This window comes from Microcebus murinus, chromosome 5 (assembly GCF_040939455.1).
Source record: "Microcebus murinus isolate Inina chromosome 5, M.murinus_Inina_mat1.0, whole genome shotgun sequence".
NCBI classification, from domain to species: Eukaryota; Metazoa; Chordata; class Mammalia; order Primates; family Cheirogaleidae; genus Microcebus; species Microcebus murinus.
The window spans coordinates 64,297,011-64,319,475 of NC_134108.1; positions in this window are offsets into that span (position 1 = coordinate 64,297,011).

Genomic DNA, 22,465 nt, shown 5'->3' on the forward strand with positions numbered 1-22,465 from the left:
CAGGATATTGTGGTCCTTGCAGTTCGGCCAGTGATCAAGCCTGAGTTTCTTGCAAATGTGCGGGATGTGTAGGCCATCTGTCTTAGAAAAACTTCCTGACTCTATTTTAGAGCTCTGAAACAGAGTGATGCCATTTTGTATATCACATTTCATAGTATTGACTAATGTCCTCAATGATTTCTTTCTCTAAAATAAAGCCTCGATCTATTTGTGGGTAGTGTGGGAGATGACAATTCCATTCAATAAACATTTTCTCTGTTTTTCAATTCCAGATAAATTTCTTATCAAATATGCCCTGAAGTTTCTCTGCAATATATAACACTATCTTATTTCATATTTTAATATAGTTTTCATAATTTCTTATCAGAATCATTAAATTTTTCAGATTATTTTGTTAGTTGGTTGATTTATTTTGTAACTCAGACTTACATAGCAAAATGCAGTGGCATGAATAGGCAAGATAGACACAATGATGGTGGAAGTGATGGTGTTATGGAGAGATTAGATACAAAGTAAAAAATTAAAGTGACAATTCATGTAAAACAAAGTTTAGTAATTTATTTTTAATAAGAGAAATGGAATATTTTCAGTGTTGTGCTTCATAATTAGAAATGGCAAAGAGAGCCCTTTATTCTGGTTCAAATGGAGAATGCCATATATTCCAGGTAGCAAATATTAATACATGAAAGTGTGCCTTTATCTCACCCTACAATTATTTTGTTTTAAGCCACACTTAGATGTGACTTAGCTCATTCTTTATTAAAGACATTGACCCACCTCTGCCCCATGGAATTCCTGCTGCTGCCTTAGCCCACTGTCTGAAGCTCTGATTAGGGCATCATTGAAATATGTCTTTCTTCAATTGTTCTACTACAACTCAGGATACAAAAGCTGCCTAGGGTTCCTGATGTTATTTATTCTCTTCACAAACCCCTCCCTGTAGGATATGTTACTACCAGCAGCATTGATACAAGTAGGCGTCTTTTCATTCTCGATCTTGTTGCCTGTGATCTGGTCTTGCTCAGGGGTAATTCTGAATAAACTCCTCAGGGACTCCATTACATTCATCCTTATACTGTTTGTATCTTTCCAAGAAAGTTAAGAATCCCTGAAACCCTGGAGAAAATATGCAACAATATTTTTCGAGCGTGAATTCAGTTCATAGGCCACATAATGACATTTGTTCAATAATGGATTATATATACCAAGGTGGTCCCATAGGATTATAATGGAGCTGAAAAATTCCTATTACCTAGTGAAACATCAAAACCACTCTAACATCTTACTGAAATATATTTCTCATGTGTTTGTAGTGATGCCGATATATATTTCCCTGTTAAGGAAGATCAATTAAAATTAATCTATATAGTTTTCTGTTTATAAATTATATGAATTTTCTCAGTTCCCAGCTGCCTTAGTGTTTTAGTAATTTTTTCAGGGTACCATTAAGACAAAAGAAATGCCCACTAATAATGTTTATTAAGCATTAAGTTTATTAAGGACCAAACAATTTAATAAGTATTTATGTTCTACTAACAACTTAGTAGATGTTTGAAAAAATATATATAATTTGAACACATTTTTTATTTCATTCTTATATTACTGCAATTATTAACAAGATATTTATGTCTCCTGGGTACTGCACAATTTCTCAAATATTGGAATTTGATTGGACACTACCGATTTCACTTCCTGACACAAATTGAATCTTACACTGTGTTTGCCTCTATCACAGGGATTTTTATGATGAAAAGATAGGACATCAATGTAACCAGTGTAGTTCAATCTAATAAGGAAACTGTGTACCTAGAATTAGTAGTTTGTTCTGTGTCTAATATCTTCTAATATCTTAGTTCAGTTTTTCCTTCCCATTCCTATAAAAGAGAAGAGGAAGTTCTTCCCCTCCACTTCAAACCACATAAAAGGGACTTCAAAGAGATCACTCAGAAAGCATGATTTATTACCTTGGAGTTTGGGGGACATATTTGACTGACTAATGCCTAGGAAGTATAAAGAGTGGACAGGTTGTCTGTAAGCCAAAAGCAGTCTACGAGAAGAGAAGAATAGATGGGAAAAGAGCTGCATTTCCACTGATTGCAGAGCAAAAATTGTGTTTCCCGTGGCCTGTTTGTGGCCTATATGTGGGCCACATAGGAGGGAACTACGCTGGACTCATTTTAAATGGGACCTATCAAAGAGGGCTTCCTGACAAAGGTGAGGCAACTCAGTAGACAGTGGGGTGCATTGCATGTCTAAACTGTGAGTGGATTATAAGCAATGCTGTGCTGATCAATGTATAATATTCAGCTCTCTGAGGGAAAAAAGTATGCTCTATACATATATAAGTTTAATATACATTCTATTGATAAAAATATAGAGAGGAAACAATTTACAAATATTCATAAAACATGTAATATTTTATTAACATAATTTAAATTTCATATACCAAAAGCATTCTCTAGCAACCCTTTTTTTCATTGATTTTTCCTGAATTATTGAATCTCTAATCAACCTATCGTTGTAATGGAGAGATCAATGTAGCTCTGACATGAATGTTGGCTAATATTTTTGTCCACATTGATGAATAAAATGAAAGTGAAATAACAAAGATGTGTCAGAATTTCACTTGCTCTTAATGACATATGATTTCTTTGCTGATTGGATAATGGTTTTGAAGAATGGCTTAGCTTTTGTGCTATTCATAGTGTAATGGCTACAAACAACACACTTTGATCTATATTATTATTAATCTATATTATCATTAATATTAATATTTTCTCCATAACTTTATTTAATCTATACAACCAAATAATAAATAAAGCCTTAATTTATAGTATCTTCCAATTTCTATGGTGTTTATATCTCCACTGTGGTCAATTTAAAACTACCAATGTTATGTCAATGAATGCAAAATTAAGAAGCATTTTACATTGCTCAGCAGCTCATTATATAGTCAACACTCATTGTTTGTGGATTCCATATTTGCGAATTAGCCTTCTTATGAAAATTTATTTGTTACCCTACAAGCAATGCTTATGCTCTTCCATGGTCATTCACAGACATGCATAAAATGACAATAATCTGAATTTCCCAGTGCTCATGTTCCCAGCTGAGATTGAGCAAGACAATGCTCTGCCTTCTTATTTCAGTTCTCATACTGTAAACAAATGACCTTCTCATGAAGGGCTATTTACCGCCATGTTTTTTCACATTTCTGTGCTCTTTGTTGGTGATTGGGCAGGGAGTGAATGACTCTCTAGCTATCTCAAAAGCAGTAATCATGAAATAGCTAAGTAGATTGAGGCCACCCATTATGTAGATTCAAAAACTTATGTTTGAAACAGATGGTAATACACAAGATGTTTTGAATAGGGCAAGGGGTAATAGAAAGCAATTTTTCTACTAGTTTTAAGGAAGGCAGTTTTATGTAGGGTTCTCTAATTTGGACATGTGATGAACATAGATTTGAGCCTTCTTTTAGTCTAAAGATTTCCTAAGGTCAGAGGCTCCTTATAGAAATCTATGCCAGCAGTGCATGAGTGGACCATGTTATTAAGAGACTGAGAAGTAAAGGATGCACAAATCTCCTTTCCATTTCTTCACAGTCCTTAGATGATGCAAAAAAAGGGCCACATGGTGCCCTTTCCTACAAGTGAAGGATCATTAAATTTAGAGGATGGGAAGGATTCAGAAGTCAAAACAGGGGTCCCCAAAACCAAGCAAAATAACCTCAAAACTGAACAGAGGTTTTCTTCACCTGACTTCTGGAAGGGCCAAAGAATGTCTTAACTTTCCCTCTCTATGGAACTTTCTCTTATGACAGGAAGGCTGGGATGACATGAGCAGTTTTTCGAGAAAACTGTACACGGTCCCCGTGAAGACTACTAGCGCAAGACTGAACTGGGTCAAACTGGAGTAGTGATTAGAGATAAATTCTACACCAACGTACACCTGATTGAAGTCTCCACTGCCCTAAATCTCTGCTCCCAATGCTTGAAGAGTTAGATCCAGAAGAGAAAATGACCCAAAGCCTGGTTGAAATCTCTCCATAGCTCAAGGAACTAAAGTAGGAAGAGTAGACACCATTCCCTGCCCAATTCTAAGCACCTTCAGCCTGTGCTGGGGCAGAGGGGAATTTGTATTGAATATGGTACAGAATTTAATATGGACTTGACTAAGTTTATTCAGTCATGCTTCTCATAACAATGTTTCAGTAAAAAATTGACTACATATACAAAGGTAGTGCCATAAGATTGTAATGGAGCTGAAAAAGTCCTATTGCCTAGTGATGTCATAGCCATTGTTATATCATAATGCAGCACGTTACTCAAGCGTTTATGGTGATGTTGTTGCAAGGAAACCTGCACTGCTAGTCATATAAAAGTATGACTCATACAATTCTATATGTTACATAATACTTGATAATGATAATAAATGTGTTACTGGTTTATGTGTTTATTGTACCATAATTTTTATTGTCATTTTAGAGTATATTCCTACTAATAAAACACAATTAACTATTAAACAGCCTCAGGAAGTCCTTCAGGAGGTATTTCAGAAGAAGGCATTGTTATCATAGGGGATGAAAGATGTGGAGGTGGAAGACAATAATATTAATGATTCTGGACCTGTACAGGCTTGGGTTAATGTGTGTATTTGTCTTAGTTTTTAACAAAAATGTTTACAAAGAAAAAAAATATTTAAAAAGAATAGAAAGCTTATAAAGATAATAAAATATTTTTGTGTAGCTGTACAATGTGTTTGTGTTTTAAGCTAAGTGTTGTTACAAAAGAATCAAAAATTTTAAAATGTCAACACTTAAGTGCACATATAGTAATAACATTCATCAGATGTCAGGCAGGTGAGAGGGGGAGGAGGGGATGCATATATACACACCTAACGGGTGCAGTGTGTACCGTCCGGGTCTGGGGAGTGGACAACCTTGAAGCTCTGACTCTGGTGGGGCAAAGGCAATATATTTAACCTAAATATTTGTACCCCCATAAAAATGCAGAAATAAAAATTTGTTAAGTAAAAATATTAAAATAAAATAAGAGTAATTTATTATTGAATTAAAAAATTGTTTTATGAATTTTGTGGAGTCTCAGTGTACAGTGTCTATGACATCTACACTAGTGTATGGTAATGTCACAGGTCTTCAAACTGACTAACTATTCACTGACTTACTCCAAGCAACTTCCAGTTTTGCAAGCTCCATGCTAAGTGCCCTATACAGGTATACTATTTTTTAATCTTTATACCACATTTTCCTGTACCCTTTCTATTTTTAAATATGTTTATATATGTTTATATACAAATACCATTGTGTTACAACTGCCTACAGTATTCAGTACAGTAACATGCTGTACAGGTTTGTAGCCTGGGAGCAGTAGGCTGAGCATTAGCCTCAGTATATAGTAGGCTATACCATCTAGGTTTGTATAAGTATACTCTATGATGTTTGCATGACATAATCACTGAAAGACACATTTCTCAGAACATATCCTTATTGTTAAGTGACACATGGCTGTAACTGAAAAATATTAGTAAGTTCTGAAATATTCCAAATATCAAATATGTATTTTAAAATATTGTAAAATATTGACATAGCAAAGTTAAATACAGAAATTGGTGAAAAACATGAAACCTATTTATGTATATAATCAAATAATCTGAAACTTCCCAATAACCAGTAATATTCAGTTTGGAAATCTCACAAGTTCCATGTTGAACTAATAAAACATGTTTTCTAGGTATTTCCTTCATATTACCAACATATTATTTGTACCCAATATATAATTGTATTTTAGTCTTATGTATACCTTTTATCAGCATTCCTCCGACAATTACTTTAGTCTTTTGTAGACTCTTACTAATGTGTACAAGTCCAACTTACTCTTCTCTCAAAATAGACCAAAAGAGACAAAGCACCAGGTATATAAAATTATCTAAATATATGAAAAGAAGGGTACAGGTTTATGAATACATGAGAAAAGGCTGCTTCCTGCATGAAATATCTGTGAGAATTAAACACCTAACATTTTCAAAGCAGGCACAATAGATAGATCAAGAAAACATCCAAACACAAAAGTCAAAAGAGTAAACTTATGATCAGGACCACAATAAATCTTGGTGTGTGTGCAAAAGTCTACTGTGGAAAATGAGCAATCTTTTTTTCCTATGTAAATCATTATCGGTCATCCACCTCTATGTTGAGTACCAAATGTGGTATCATGGCTCATTCTTCTGAATCATTCTTCAGCTCATTCTGGGCTCTTCTCCCAAAATCACCTTCCCACACTCCCCTTCCCTGAGAGTAAAGATGCAACCAAGGAGGCTAAGAGCAGATCCTCTAGAGCACAAGACTCATGCAGTGCCCCTTCTGCAGGCTAAGGGCGTTATTGCCCTAGGGACAGGTCCTCCCTGCAGTCCAAACAGCCACCATGTTTTGTGCAAAGGGAGTGCTGGATTCTGACATTCTGTGCATGGATTCATGGACTGGGAAACATTAACGAAAGGAGATATCAGATATGTCAGGCCACAGTGCAAAAATATCAAGTCTATAATTATTATTGACTTACTCCATTTAGGTAGTGAGAACAGAAATGGAGTGGCAGCACAGGAAATCTTTTCCTTCATGAACCAGTTCCATGACCTGAGGCTGCTACATGAACTCTTCGGTATTCAGTCTCTGGAAATCATCCAGGAGGATAAATGACATTGCCCTATAGGATAACTTCCAGCAATTTTTTAAGGAGCATGGAAAAGGTATAATATGGTCCTATATCTCTTTGTTTAGGCTTTTACAGAAATCTGTTGTTTTAATGGAGAGTAATATTCTGGATAATCTGGATAATGAATAATAATATTCTATATTTTAATTAACGAAAAAAGAAATCCAAAGTGCTCCAAAACTCTTAGTACAGTTTTACACTTTAATAACTTCAGAAGTGTAATACTATGAACTTATTTTAAATCAGTATTTGAAAGTTTAATTAGGTATAATTATTATACTTTTTATATTTTTAAATTTTGAATAAAATGGGTTTTAATTTTAAACCTTTGCTTTAGTTAATGTTTGTTGGCTTCAATGAGACTAAAGACAAAAGTTAATGTAAAAAATTCATTGAAATTATAAAAACAAATAATTGCTTATTAAATGTAAATAATGATGCTTTCAAGTGTACTTTTATATAAGTTTAAGCATTTATACATGTGAATTTACTAAAGCTACATGTGTACTAAGGTTTCTGGGACAGTGTGTTTATGATGTAGGCAACTTTCTTATGTTCTTCTAATGGAGTCAAACTTTGTAGTACTTCTTAAAATACTTCTTGATTTAATATATTTCCAATCTTTTGCAAGATTTATGGCAAATGCTCTTAGTTTTTGAAAATTTAGTATTTGTAAGTGGCTAAAGATATATCAGGCTGACAGTAGAATGATGAAACCTGTACATATGGATGTTTGGAGAGAGAATTGAGAAACAGAGTCCAGAACAGAGAGAGAAAAGTCAGAGGTGCTTCCTAGGAAAGGTAAAGAGGAAACAAGATGGTCAGCACATGTGGGCTGGCTGAGGTGCAACCAGGCACAATCATTCGGAAACAAAAGACAAGAAGGAAATACAGAGGAACTTTACAGTTTCTATGTCATGTCAAAAGAATATGGTTTTGATTGATACACACTTTACCTGATATGATTTGTATTTTAAAATGAATTTCTCTAGACTTATTTTCTTAGAAAAAAGCAGAAATTCTTATCTTTTCCTCATAATGACACATAAGTAAGTGTTCATTGGATTTTTTGAAAAACAGGATTAGAAAGTCTGGTTTTTCTATGGAGATGACATTGTCCTTCCAAATATATACATAAAGAAAAAAATGTCTTCTATTTTTTTCTAGAAGTTAACTTTTGCAGGCTTTAATGTATAAATATAAAATTGAACCATATTTTATAAAATTAACTAAAGCAATTATACAATACCTGGGGCAGAAAGCTAATAGGTCCTAAATAATTACATAGTGTTATCAAGAATCTTAATGTTAAAATAAACAACCAAATAGCAAGAACATGATTTTTCTCCTCTGAAACAGTTTATCTAAACCTTCAATAATGCATTTTCTGAAAATTTATGATTTTAAACATTGGAAACATATTTACATATTCCTTTTAAATAGATAAAACAACATTGCTTGGAAATCTTAAAATGTATAGGTATTTGGGAAAATGTATTAGATTCAGAAGAAATTACTTTGCATTCTCCTGTAGAATCAAAAATATATCACACACAAGGCCATCCAAACTTTTGATAAATGACCATACTGAATATAGTTTGACTGTCACTTCCATGTCCTATTCTCTAACTATCACGCTCCTGATATTGACATTTCCAGGGCAAATTCCCTGACTCAATGTACTCTGGGTTTTATTCATTTTTTAACGGGAAAACTGACATACTCCTGATTCTGCTTTGGTAGATAGCTTTGAACAATGAACAGCTTTAAGATTTGTAGATATATCCCACCACAGTGAACACATTCATCAATTAATCAAGTGCTGAAACAAAGTAAATTAATAATAAACAGTTCTTCTTTCTCACTTTTTAAATAAGTCAGAAAGTATTTATGAAGGATGATTTCATGTCTAAAATTTCAGTAGGTGCGATGAGGAATAGAAAGTTCCAAAATACAGAGACTTTACTAAAACCTTAGTATCTTTGCAAGAAAAATGTCGCCCCACTTTCTTTCAGCTAGTCAGCTCTGATGTGGTTACTATAATTGAATTATTTAAATTGAGATGTTGTTTGATTCCATTTAAAACAAAAAATGACAGTTTTCAAAAAACTTACAAAATTTACTTCTGGGCAGCATTGCATGTGAACATTTGGATTAAATTAGTCTTGTATCCTTAATTCTTAATAGAATTTCTAGAGGAAATTTCCAAATAAATATTTGGAATATTTTCCAAATATTATCATTCCAAATTATAATTATTCCAAATAAATATTTCCAAATATTAAATTTTTACAACTAACATACCGTAGTATTTTTTCTTTTTAATTTCCTATATATTTTTAAATTATGTAAGTGATATATTCTTATGTTAGAAAAAATAAAAAATACAGATTACCAAGTGGGGAGGGGAATATAAAGAGATGAGTATTTCCATTAGTTTCCTAGGGCTGCTATAACGAAGTACCACAGACTGGTTGGCTAAAACATTAGAAACTTATTTTCTCACAGTTCTGAAGGCTAGAAGTCCAAGATCAAGGTCTCAGCAGAATTGGTTTCTTCTGAAGCCTTTCTCCTTGGTTTGTAGATGGCCATCTTTTCCAGGTCTTCATGTGGTCTTTACTCAGTAATTCAGTGTTTCCCAATCTTGTCTTCTTATAAAGATGCCAGTCAATCTGGATTAGAACCCTTCCAAAGGAGCTCATTTTACCTTAGTTATCTCTTTAAAGATCTCTTTTTAAAAGATTTTAAAAATCTTTTTTAAAGATAGGTCTCCAAATAGTTATGTTCTAGGTACTGAGGGTTAAAACTCCAATATATGAATTTTGGGAGGCACAATTTATCCCATAACACCATCTATATAATATAGGTAGATAGATAATAGATGATGGATAGAAAAATAGATGATGGATAGATAGAGCTATGCACATGCATATATATCCTCTACTCACTTATATATTTTTGTATAAATATAAAAATGTGTGAAATATGAATGGTTAAATATTAAACAATCATATGGTTTAACATGATCCATTTAACCAGCCTCCCACTGTTATTCATTTAAGTTGTTTCTAGTATTTCTTCAACAATGCTCTATGAATATGCTTACATATATATCCTGACACAATCTCCTGTTCATTTTCTTTTGATAAATGTCTAGTTGTGAACTCTCTAGGTCGAAGAGTGTGCTTTCTTTTTCCCATTAGGGACTTTTATACTTACTGAAAACTTTGCATCAATTTTCACTCTGACAAGTATGAAATACTAGAGCCTGTTGAATGCAGACATGCAAGCTTAAAATCGTTATCATTCTTGTCTTCCCTGATAAACAAATGACAGCTTACTATATATTTGTATTTAATGGAATTAATTTGATAGGGTGGGAAAGTGAACATTTTTTTCATGCTTTATCCCCATTTATACTTTTCCTTTTATGAAGGCAAGCCTCTTGTATACCCCTCTGCCCTCTTATAACTGAATACATTTAAAGACATTATTTTCTTCGGTGAACCACTCAGCAAAACATGAGTCATTCCAGTCACCACCAGGGAAAGTTGTAGAAGTTAAATAATCCCAATCACTTCCCTTTCTGCATAGGCCCTCCCAGTGACAACTATAAATTCTGTCTCGTTTTTCAGACATTGTGCTTCAGGCAGACACAGTGTCTTAACAGAAATCCAACTAGGGTTGTGGTTTAGTAAGTGTTGTGTTACCCCGTTATTTTCCAAATATTAATTATGGCTATTATTTTTAGATAGTAGCTTTTCTCTTGTTGTCCTCTGCATCTAGACATTTGAAATATTTCACTATAATACTTTTATGCACCAATGGTTGCACACTGTGAGGCAGTGTTTGACATTACAAAGTTTCAGGTTAATGTGGCAAATAAAGTTTTAAATATTTTACTGTCAGTTCTCTTTTTCTGCCCTGCTTATTTTCCTGCAATTCACCATTTGTATTATAAATGGAGATTGGTTCAGTGGAGACTTGGAAAAAATGGTCTAAAAATAATATCATAGGTACTTGATAAATTTCTTAGTGGTGATTTCTCAGAAATAAAAGAAAAATAATAGATTTCCTCAGAGACACTGACACTTCAGTTCACAGGCTGTACTTGGTTTGTTTCTGTCCCATATTGAATTTATCTAGGTGTTCTGTATGATCAATTTAAGTGTTCCAGACTGCTGACACCATATGCCTTATGAGAATCTTTTTTCTAAACTATTTTTCATAAATTCTGAATGAGATGAATTATACAACACATTAAACAAACTGCAATTTTGCAAAAAAGAAAATTGAGAGAGTGAAAGATGATTCCTTTGCGTTTGAAAAAAATTAACATTACTTGCCAAACTATACAATTACTTTTTCAAGAACACCAATAACCTCATTACCATCATTGTCATGCTACACATTTATTACAGCTCAATGCTGCTGGATAATTCAAAATTCTGTATGTTTCTGGCCAAGATCTTTGTGTTTATTTTATAAGGAAATTAATTTTATTATTAATTCTGATGGCAAAAATTGAAATGGAAATATCCAAAAGTCAGGTTAAAGTACAATATATTACATCTAAATAATGGAATATTAAAATACTTTTTCTTTTTAATTATTATGGTACATACTAGTTGTATATCTTTATAGGGTACATGTGCTATTTTGATACAATGTGCATTATTCAAGTTGGAGTAATTGGGGTATCAGTCAACTGAGGCATTTATCATTTACTTGTATCAGAAACATTACAATTCTACTCTTTTAGTTATTTTAAAATATACTCTCACTTATGGTTGATTGTAGTCACTTTGTTGTGCTATCAAGTATTGTTCATTCTATCTAACTATATTTTTGCAGTCACAAACCAATCTCACTTTATCCCTTCCTCCCTGCTATTCTTCTCAGCCTCTGGTAAACATCATTCTCCTCTCTGTCTCCATGAGATCAATTGTTTTTAATATTTAGCTCCCACATGTGAATGAGAACAGGTGAGATTTGTCTTTATGTGCTTGGTTTATTTCAATTAATGTAATGTTCTCAATTTCCATCCATCTTGCTGCATATGGCAGGAGTTCATTCACTTTGTGGCTATATAATATTCCATTGTGTATATGCAGCACAACTTCTTTATTCGTCCATCTGTTGATGGACATTTACAGTTGATTCCTTTTTCATTAGATTCCAAATCTTGGCTGTTGTGAATAGTGCTGCAATTAAGAATGGGAGTGCAGTGTGTATCTTTTCTATATACAGAATCCCCCTCCCCTTTGGATATATACTCAGAAGTGGGGTTTCTGGTCATATTGTAACTCTGTTTTTAGTTCTTTGAGAAACCTCCATACTGTTCTCCATAGTGGTTACCTAATTTACATTCCTACTAAGAGTATACAAGGGTTTCTCTTTCTCCACATCCTCACCAGCATTTGTTATTATCTATCTTTTGGATAAAAAGCCATTTTAACTTGGATGAGATGGTATCTCATGGTAGTTTTGATTTGCATTTCTCTCACGACTAGTCATGTTGTGCATTATTTTATATATCTGTTTGGCCAATGTCTTTGAAGCAGTAAAATCTCCCTTACAGTAAGGGGACAGTTTTTAGCTAACACCTACACATTTTCTAGGAGAATAATGTACCCAACCTATCTTTCCCTTTTTTTTCTTCTTTTTTTCTTTTTTCTTTTTGTTCTGTGTTATTTTATTCCCAGACACATAACAATTTAAGTTTCATTTTATTAAATGTAAGTCCACACATGGGTATCAACTGGTAGATGTACCATATAGTACAGTATTTCTCTGTCTGTAATGGCAATATAAGTGCTAATTTCTGCTTAACATGAAGAAAGCATTCTTCAAACACTTGCCGAATATGTCTTTCATTCAACAGAGATAATTAGTTTCAGTTATTTAAGCTGAGCAACTATTTTGCTTCAAAGAGGATATTATATTTGCTTTAATTGCATTTAAGTGCTAAGCACTGTAAAGGACAAAGTTTTCTGACAATGGATTATTTTACTCCCAACTGGTTACAGGATGGCTCATGAAACAAGGATCAGGAGAAATTTGTAGCTAGTTTGACAATGATAGATAATTTGTGATTGTTGATCTGAACCATATTTATATTCCAAACATCAAAAATTCCATGTCTATTTAATCAAATTATATATTTAATCATATGGATTCAATAAGCAAAAGAAATACACAGCTAATTGCTCAGTCCAAAATGAGTAAACAAAATGACAACAATAATATCACACAAAAAATTATCAAATAAAACTACAGTCTTTGGGACTTAATTAACACACAGATCCTAGCAAATCACGCTTAGTAAGAGTGGTCCTTTTTCGTTAGAACAAAATGGACTACGGAGCAATAAAGAAATAAAACAAAAATGAAATAAAACAAAACTAATTATTTTTGTTTTAATTTTGAGCTAAACAAATAAATAAACCAACAATGGAAACAACTGATGGCTGGAACTTGAAAGTATCAATTCATCACCCCTTAAAACTGCTACCCTTTGGTATAGGAAGCTTTATTTCTGACTCCAAATAAAGTGAAGGCAAGATACATATCAAGTTTAAAATTCTCTAACTGTCAACGGCTGTTTTACTAATTATCCAGATTCCAAGGCAATCATACAACCGTAATCATTCACCTCACGCCTGGAAACATAAGTCTTGTTCTTTTGATGAATATTTATAAGACAGTGTAAAGCAGTCTACTTTCTTTTCCCTTCAGGCAAGACAATTTGGAGTTCATCAATATGTATTACCAAGGACTTTTATAAAAGGCACTTCAAAGAAAATTCATCAGGCATTCCTTTTGTCTTGATTTCTGTTAGACTGATACTTCCTTTTGACAAGTATCAATAAATTATCCTCTGATGGCTAGAAAGTTGATGTCTTATTCAGAAACTTCCTCACACAGCAAAACCAAGGCTTTGAGTTTCAAGTGAAATTATTAAGATTCTGCATCTAATTTAAGGGCAGACTGAAATATGCAAATTAAAAACAATAAAACAAACATGTATATAGTCACCCTACAGCACACAGGATGGAGTTTTCCCATAGATGAGAGTTTTCTTGTGGTACCCAACTTGCAACTTTACTATTTTCCATGTGAACATATTTACAAATCTATCACAAGTTAAAAAAAAAATGCAAGCCTCAGTTCCTCAATAAATAGGAGAACCATATGAAGTTAAAACCAGATTAATGTAGATATGGAAAGTGGAGAATGACAAGCTGTCTCTCTCCATAAGGCTGATTAGTTTTCTTTTTTGAATATTATTGGTTAGACTCATATTTTCATGAGAGGAGCATGAACGAGTACAATTGTCTAAAAGAAGAATGAAAAATATCACCACTCTTTTTAATAAGCTTTGAAAAAGGAAACCAAACCTATTTGCATTCTTTATTTTGTTAAAAAAAAAGGCTTATTTTGTTTTATTATTCTGGCAAAAAATATTTGAATGATGGAAACACTATTGATAACTATTTCTATAAATAAACACATAAAACAGCATGTTTACTAAAGAGTCTATCTTAGTTTATGTATGGCCTGACTCGTTACAAAATTATTGTGCTAATTATCAAAATATTTCCATAGTCTAAGAAATTGTTTTGTCATTACCAGGTATGATATAAAATAAAATATATCTAATTTAAGCTCAATTTTAAAAAGACATGAAGGAAGAAAAGGATATTATTTCAGCTTGAATACACACTTTACAAACCAGTTGTAATATTAATCACATAGCCATTCTATACAAGTTCATGTACACTACCAAAACATACATCTTATTTGTGAAAGTATAATTTACTATGAATAAATAATTTGGAATATAGAGTTTATTTAACAAAAATAAAGATAAGAAAACAGGAAAGACTACATTGAGACTAAGCATGGGGAATGCTTTATTTTCTGAATCCTTAAGAAACCAGGATATGTTATTCATGGCTTTATAAAGCTCTTATAAAAGTACAATTTAAAAATAGCTTTTTAATATTATTTGGTTGGAATGATAATAATGATGATGAAGATTGAACTATACACCATGGAAAGTGTTACTATATTCTTGATATAATGGTTATTATTTTTTATATATAAAAAAATAGGATACAAGATCAATTATTTCTGACCATATTCCTTATATCCTCACATGCATTAATTTCAAAACAAAATCTGCCCCCAGAGTTGTGTTAGTTATCTATCTTTATATAACAAATTACTCCAAAATATAATGGCTTAAGGATCCCTACCTCTCACCTCTCACAAAAATCAGTTCAAGATGGATAACAGACATAAACCTAAGGCATGAAACCTTAAGAATTCTAGAAGAAGATATTGGAAAGACCCTTTCAGACATTGGCCTAGGCAAAGAATTTATGAAGATGACCCCCAAAGCAATCACCGCAGCAACAAAAATAAATAAATGGGATTTGATTAAATTAAAAAGCTTTTGCACAGCCAAGGAAATTATCATTAGAGTGAATAGATAGCCTACAGAATGGGAGAATATATTTGCTCTCTACATATCTGATAAAGGGCTGATAACAAGACTCTATCTGGAACTTTAAAAAAACAACAAGAAAAAATCAAACAACCCCATCAATAAATGGGCAAAGGAAATGAACAGAAACTTTTCAAAAGAAGACAGAGTAATGGCCAGAAAACATATGAAAAGATGCTCAACATCTCTAATCATTAGAAAAATGCAAATTAGCAACACAATGAGATATTACCTAACCCCAGTGAGATTGGCCTCTATCAAAAAATCCTAAAACAAGAAATGCTGGCAAGAATGTGGAGAGACAGGAACACTCTTACACTGCTGGTGGTACTAAAAATTAGCGCAATCTCTGTGAAAAGAATTTGGATATACATCAAAGAGCTAAAAATAGAAATACCATTTGACCCAACAATAGCACTATTAGGCATCTACCCCAAAGAGCAAAAGACATTCTATAATAAAGACATCTGCACCTGAATGTTTATGACAACACAGTTCACTATTGCAAGGAGGTGGAAACAACCCAAGTGCCATCAATTCATGAGTGGATTATTAAAATTTGGTATACACGTACAATGGAATACTACTCAATTATAAGAAACAACAGTGAGCTAGCACCTCTTATCTTTTCCTAGATTGAGCTTGAGCCCATTATCCGAAGTGAGGTATCACAGGACGGGAAGAATAGGCTCCACTTGTACTCACCATCAAATTGGAACTAACTAATCAACAGTATGGGGCTCACATGGCAGTAATATTCTCCAGGTATTAGGGAATGGAGGGCAGGGGGTAAACTCACAATTAATGGACATGGTGAACATTGTAGAGGGGAAGGGCATGCCTCTAATCCTCGCTTGGGTGAGGCAAAGATATAAAATGTAACCAAAATGTCTGTACCCTCATAATATCCTGAAATAAAAATAAATAAACAAATAAATAAGTTTCTCCCCCCCAAAAAAATAAATAAAATAAAAACAAAAACCGAAAAGAAAACCCAAAAAATCAATAAACATTTATTTTCTCATTTCCATGGTTTGAGAAAACAGGAAAAGCTTATCTCAATGACTCTGGTTCATGGTCTACCCTGAAAACACAATGAAAGTACTGGCTAGGATTGCAGTCATTTAAAGAATTGCCTGAGTCTGGAAAATGTACTTCCAATCTCAGTCACATGGATGTTATCATGTGACATTAGTTCCTCATAGGCCATTCATTGCCCAGAGATCTAATTTTTTCAGCTCATAATCCTTTCTATATATATGGCTGCCTAGGTATCCTTATGACATAGGATTTCCCCAAGGTGAGAAAATCAACAGAAAGAGTAAGAAGGAAACCACAATGCCTTTTATAACCTAATCTTTGAAGTCACCCATGGTCACTTTCATCATATTTTATTCAACAGAATAAAAGAAAGTCACTCAGTCCAACTCACTCTTAAGGGGAGGAGAATTATGCTCCACCTTTTGAAGGTATTATTACCAAAGATTTGTAGACAGACATAGTTTAAAATTTCTACAAGTGTGTTTACTGTATGTGAATATAGCCTCACAATTGCAGATTAAGAAAGTATCCACATGAAATGAAAATAAATAATAAATTTAAATTTTATTCACTAGGGAGATCTGTATTTTTTCCCTCAAATTAGTAGTAACAGTATTTGAAAACTGCAAAAGGACAATTAAATACTACGTTCAGTTGTTATATTTCATTTCTACTACATAAAACGCTTCATTCACTCCCTCATGTATTCATCTGGTCATTAAAAATATGTATACAAGAACATGCATTAGAACATTTTTGTGTTTTTTGTCACTTTGGATAGAAAAATAATGTTAAATACCCATTACCTTGCAGAAAAAGATAATAAGGACTAGTGCATGTTTTGGGAGAGAGGGTAGTATAATAAGAAACTGGTTTAAAAGTTCTGGCTGGGGTCATGCATATGAAGTATGGAAGGAAGGCTAGAGATGAAAGACCAATTTAGAAGTAGTGAAATAATTTAGACAACAGGCAACAAGAATTAAAACTGATTCATTATCCTGGATTGAGCTTAAGCCCATTATCCAAAGTGAGGTGGTGACACAGGATCGGAAGAATGGGTTCCACATGTACTCGCCATCAAATTGCTACTGACTGATTAACACTATGGTGCTCAAATGGTGGTGGTATTCACCAGGGATTCGAGGATTGGGGGGTAGACCCACATCTGAGGGATGTGGTAAGCATTGTGGAGGGGAAGAGCATACCTGTAAACCTAGCTACGGAGAGGCAAAGATATAAAATGCAACCAAAATGTTTGTACTCTCATATTTTCTTAAAATAAAAAAAATAAAAGAAGAGAAGATGACAAACAAACAAACAAAAAATTGGTAGCGGTGGTCACAGAAAAGGAAAAATGGAAATGGATTTAAGAAATACAATGAAGAAAAGCAGCACAATTATCCCACACTTAAGAAGATCTGTACTATATTCTTCCTGATTTGGTGCTTGAGAAGAATTTATATATCCATTTCACAGCTAAAGGAGCTTTTGCAATAATGATGGGGAAACAGTCTAATTCCAAATCTCTGCTTGAGTATTCAATTGACTCATGGCCTCTGGTAGAAAAATACACAACCATACCAATGCTCATACAAATGGATGGAGTGGGAAAGAATAAGAGAAAGTGAGAAACCATTGTATAATAATTAGAGCATTCATATTCTTTGTCATCATATATGGTTTAATAAAACATTTTTGTATATGTTCTTCTCAAGGGAAAAATGGTGTCAAACCATCAGCCAGACTTTGTATTGATGTTTTTGTTATAGTGGTAGCCTTGTTGTTGTGTATTTTCCAGAATATCACTAGATGGATTTGGAATAAATTGAATGAGAAAGAAATGTGTATAGAGAGTAACACAGGGAAGGGGTTTTGGAGCTTGACATACTCAGAGTCCTATCTTGGCTCCATCACTACCTAGGTTTGTGATCTTTGACATGTTACTTAAAGTTCCTAAACCATAATTTCTTTGAAGAAAATAACTGGAACTCACTCAAAGACTTAGATTATTAAATAATTTATGTAAATACACTGAGGATAGTGCCTGACATTAAGCTATAATAAATATTTCTGATTAACCTTACCCTGTAGGTAATATTATTAGAAGTGATTTGATAAATGGAATGAAGTGAGTTGAACCAGGGAAAGGAGCTGTTAGAGTTTTCCTTGAGCTAGGATGTTGGGAGTCATGGTGAGGTGGCAGCAAAGCAGACATCTCATTTATCATATATTATATATTTACTGTATCCCATAGGTTTTGATTTGTTGTGTTTTCATTTTCATATGTTTGAGAAATTGTTTTAATTTCTTTCCTAATCTCTTCATTGACCCACTTGTCATTAAGGAGCATATTGTTTAATTTCCATGTATTTGTATAGTTTCTAATCTTCCTCTTACTCTTGGTCTCTAGTTTTATTCCATTGTGATCAGATAAAATAATTCATATGATTTCAATTTTTTTGAATTTTCAAAACTCATTTTGTGGCCTAATATATAGTCTATCTTGAGAATGATCCCTGAACTAAGAAGAATGTGTATTTTGCAGTTCTTATATAAAACTTTCTGTAAATATCTATAAGGCCCATTTGTTCTATGGTGCAGATTAAGTCCAATGTTCCTTTGTTGAGTTTTTGTATGAATTATCTGTCCAGTGCTGAAAATGGAGTGTTGAGGTCTCCAATGATTATTTTATTGTGGTTTATCTCTTTCTTTAACTCTGAAAATATTTGCTTTATATATCTGTGTGCTCCAGTGTTGGGTCACATATATGTTTAGAATTGTTATATCTTGTTGAATTTACCCCTTTATTATTATATAATGATATTCTTTTTCTCTTTTTATAGTTTTTGTCTTGAAATGTATTTTATCTAATAGAAGTACAGCTATTCGTGTTTTTTTTTTATTTTGGCATATTATGGGGGTATAGATTTTAAGGTTTCAATAAATGCCTATTCCCCCCACCCCCCACAAGTCTGAGTCTCCAGCATGACCATCCCCCAGATGGTGCACATCTCACTCATTATATATGTATATACCTGCCCCCTTCCCCCTCCCACCTGCCCAATATCCTATTACTGTAGTACCTATGTGACCACTTAGATGCTGCTCAGTTAATACCAATTTGCTGGTGAGTATATGTGGTGCTTGTTTTTCCATTCTTGGGAAACTTCACTTAATAGTATGGGTTCCAGCTCTTTCTAGGTTTCCATTTGCATGGAATTTCTTTATCCATTTATTTTCAGTCTATGTGTGTCTTTATAGGTGAAGCGGATATCTTGCGGAGAATATATAATTGGCTCTTGATTTTTTATTCTTTCAGCTACTCGGTGTCTTTTGATTAGAGAGTTTGGTCTATTCACAGTCAATGTAATTATTGATAGGTAAGGTCTTACTCATGCCATGTTGCTATTTAACTTCTGGTAATTTTGTGATTCTCTCTTTCTTTCTTATTTCCTTTATGTCTTTCTTTGTTAAAAGTGATTTTTTTCTCTGGTAATGTGCTTTAATTTCTTGCTGTTTATTTTTTGTGTATCTGTTGTAGTTTTTTTGATCTGAGGCTATCATGAGGCTTGCAAAAATTTTTTAAGCCAATTATTTTAAACATATGAGAACACTGCATACAAACAAATAAAACAGCAAAGAGAAATGTAACAAAAATTCTACACTTTAACTACATCCCCCCACTTATTTACTTTTTTGTTTTACATACACATCTTTTTATACTATCCACCTCTCAAAAAGTTGTTGTAGTTATTTTTGATAGGCTTGTCTTTTAGTCTCTCTACTGAAGATATAAGTGGTTTATATACTGCCATGATAGCAATGGAGTTTTCTGTTTTTGTGTACTTACTACTACCAGTGAGTTGTATACATTCAGATAATTTCTTATTGTTCATTAACCTCCTTTTCTTTCAGATTGAAGAACTCTTTTTAGCATTTCTTACAGAAAAGGTCTGGTGTTGATGAAATCCCTCGGAGTTTGTTTATCTGAGAAAGTCTTTATTTCTCCTTCATGTCTGAAGGGTATTTTTATAGGATATAATATTCTAATTTGTTAAGGTTTTTGTTTTGTTTTGTTTTTCCAGCACTTTGAAAATGTCATGCCACTCTTTCCTGACTTGTATGGTTTCCACTGAGAAGTCTGCTGCCAGACATATTGAAGCTCATTTGTATGTTATTTTTTTTTTCTTGCTTCCTTAGTAACTTGTCTTTATCCATGGCCTCTGGGAACTTGATTATTAAATGCTTAGAGGTAGTTTAGTTTGTGATAAATCTGTTTGTTGTTTTATGATCTTCTTATAAATGAATATTATATTTTTCTCTAGGTTTCAAAAGTTCTTTGTTTTTATTTCTCTGAATAAACTTTATGCCCCATTCTCTCTCTCTCTACTTCCCCTTTAAGGCCAATAACTCTTAGATTTTCCCACTGGAGGCTATTTTCTAGATACTGTAGACATGCTTCATTCCTTTTTATTCTTTTTTTCTCTCATTAGTGTGTATTTTCAAATAGCCTGTCTTCAAGCTCATTAATTCATCTGCTTGGTCATTATGCTGTTGAGAGATTCTGATGCATTTCTTAGTTTTTCAACTGAATTCTTCAGCTCAAGAATATCTGCTTGCATTTTTTTTTTTTAATTATTTGAGTCTCTTTGTCAAATTTCTCTGATAGCCTTCGAGATTCCTTCTCTGTGTCATCTTGAAGTTCATTGAGCTTCTTCAGGACAGCTATTTTGAATTCTTCGTCTGAAAGTTCCTATAGCTCATATAGCTCCAGGACTGGTAATTGGCATTGGCGCCTTATTTAGTTTGCTTGTGAGGTCATGTTTCCCTGGATGTTCTTGATGTTTATGTATGTTCATCAATGTCTGGGCATTGAAAAGTTAGGTATTTATTTAAATCTTCGCAGTCTGGGCTTGTTCGTCTTAGAAGGCCTTCCAGATATTCAAAGGAATTGGAGTATTATGATCTAAGTCTAGTCACTGTAGCAGTGTCAGCACTGGGGGTGCCCCAAGCCCAATAATGCTGTGACTCTGGTGGACTCCTTGTGGTACCACCTTGGTGGACTTGGGTAAGATACGGTAGAATTCTCTGTATTACCAAGCAAATTTTCTCACTGTCTTCCCTCAATCTCTGTGCTGGGCTGTTGGGTTTGAGGGAAGAGTGACAAGGGCACTCCTTTGTGGCCACCAGGGCCAGGTCACACTTTAAGCAAACCCAGTCTCACCCTAAGCATATGTTGCCTGGCTCTGTCATGTTTATTCAAACCCCAAGGTCTCTTTGGTGAACAAGTAGTGAATCCTACCAGGATTGGGTTCTCCCCTTCAGGGCAGCATGTTTCCTTTTGGCCCAGAGTGGGACCAGCAATGCCATTCAGGAAGTAAGGCCTAGACTCAGAGACTACAGGAGTCTTCTCGGTACATTATACTGTGACTGAGCTGGTACCCAAATTACAAAGCAAAGTCATCTGAATATTTCCCCACGTGGAAGAAGATTCCCTGAGCTGTTTTGCCTAGAGTTGTGGGAGGGGTGACACAGGCACAGGTCTAGCCACAACCCACTGATATCTCACTGGATCACATGCACCCATGTCTACTTGCTCCAAGCCAGTATAGCTGCAGGAATCACCCAAGTACTACAGCCTTTGTGGTCTGACTGTCTTACAAATTTAGTCCAGGCCCCAAGCTACTTTCTGTCAGCTGAGAGTTAGGCTATCTGGAACTCTGCTTTGGGGGCAGAGGATTTCCTTCTGGCTGGGCTGTTCAAAATGCTCCCTCTGAGGGGATTGGCAGAATTCTGCCCTGTGCTGTATCCCCCTGTGCCAGGGCGACCCTGCGTTTCAATGCAGAATACCATAATCGCTTTACTCTCCCTCCCTGGGCCACATGGATTCTCTCTCCATTTGTCATGTGGTAAAGCTCTGCTGGGGGCGTGCAGGGCATGGTAGGCAATGCAAGACCGTCTTTTCAGCTCTCTTCATTGTCTCTTTCCTTGCTATAATGTTAAAACCAGGTAGTATAATTGGTCACCTGATTTTTGGTTCTTCTGAAAATGCTTGCTTACATGGATAGTTGTTGAATTTGATGTTCATGTGGAGGCAGGCTTGCTATATATTTCTATTTGACCATCGCCAATATTATTATTTTTTGAGATGTCAAATAATTTACAATGATGAAATAAA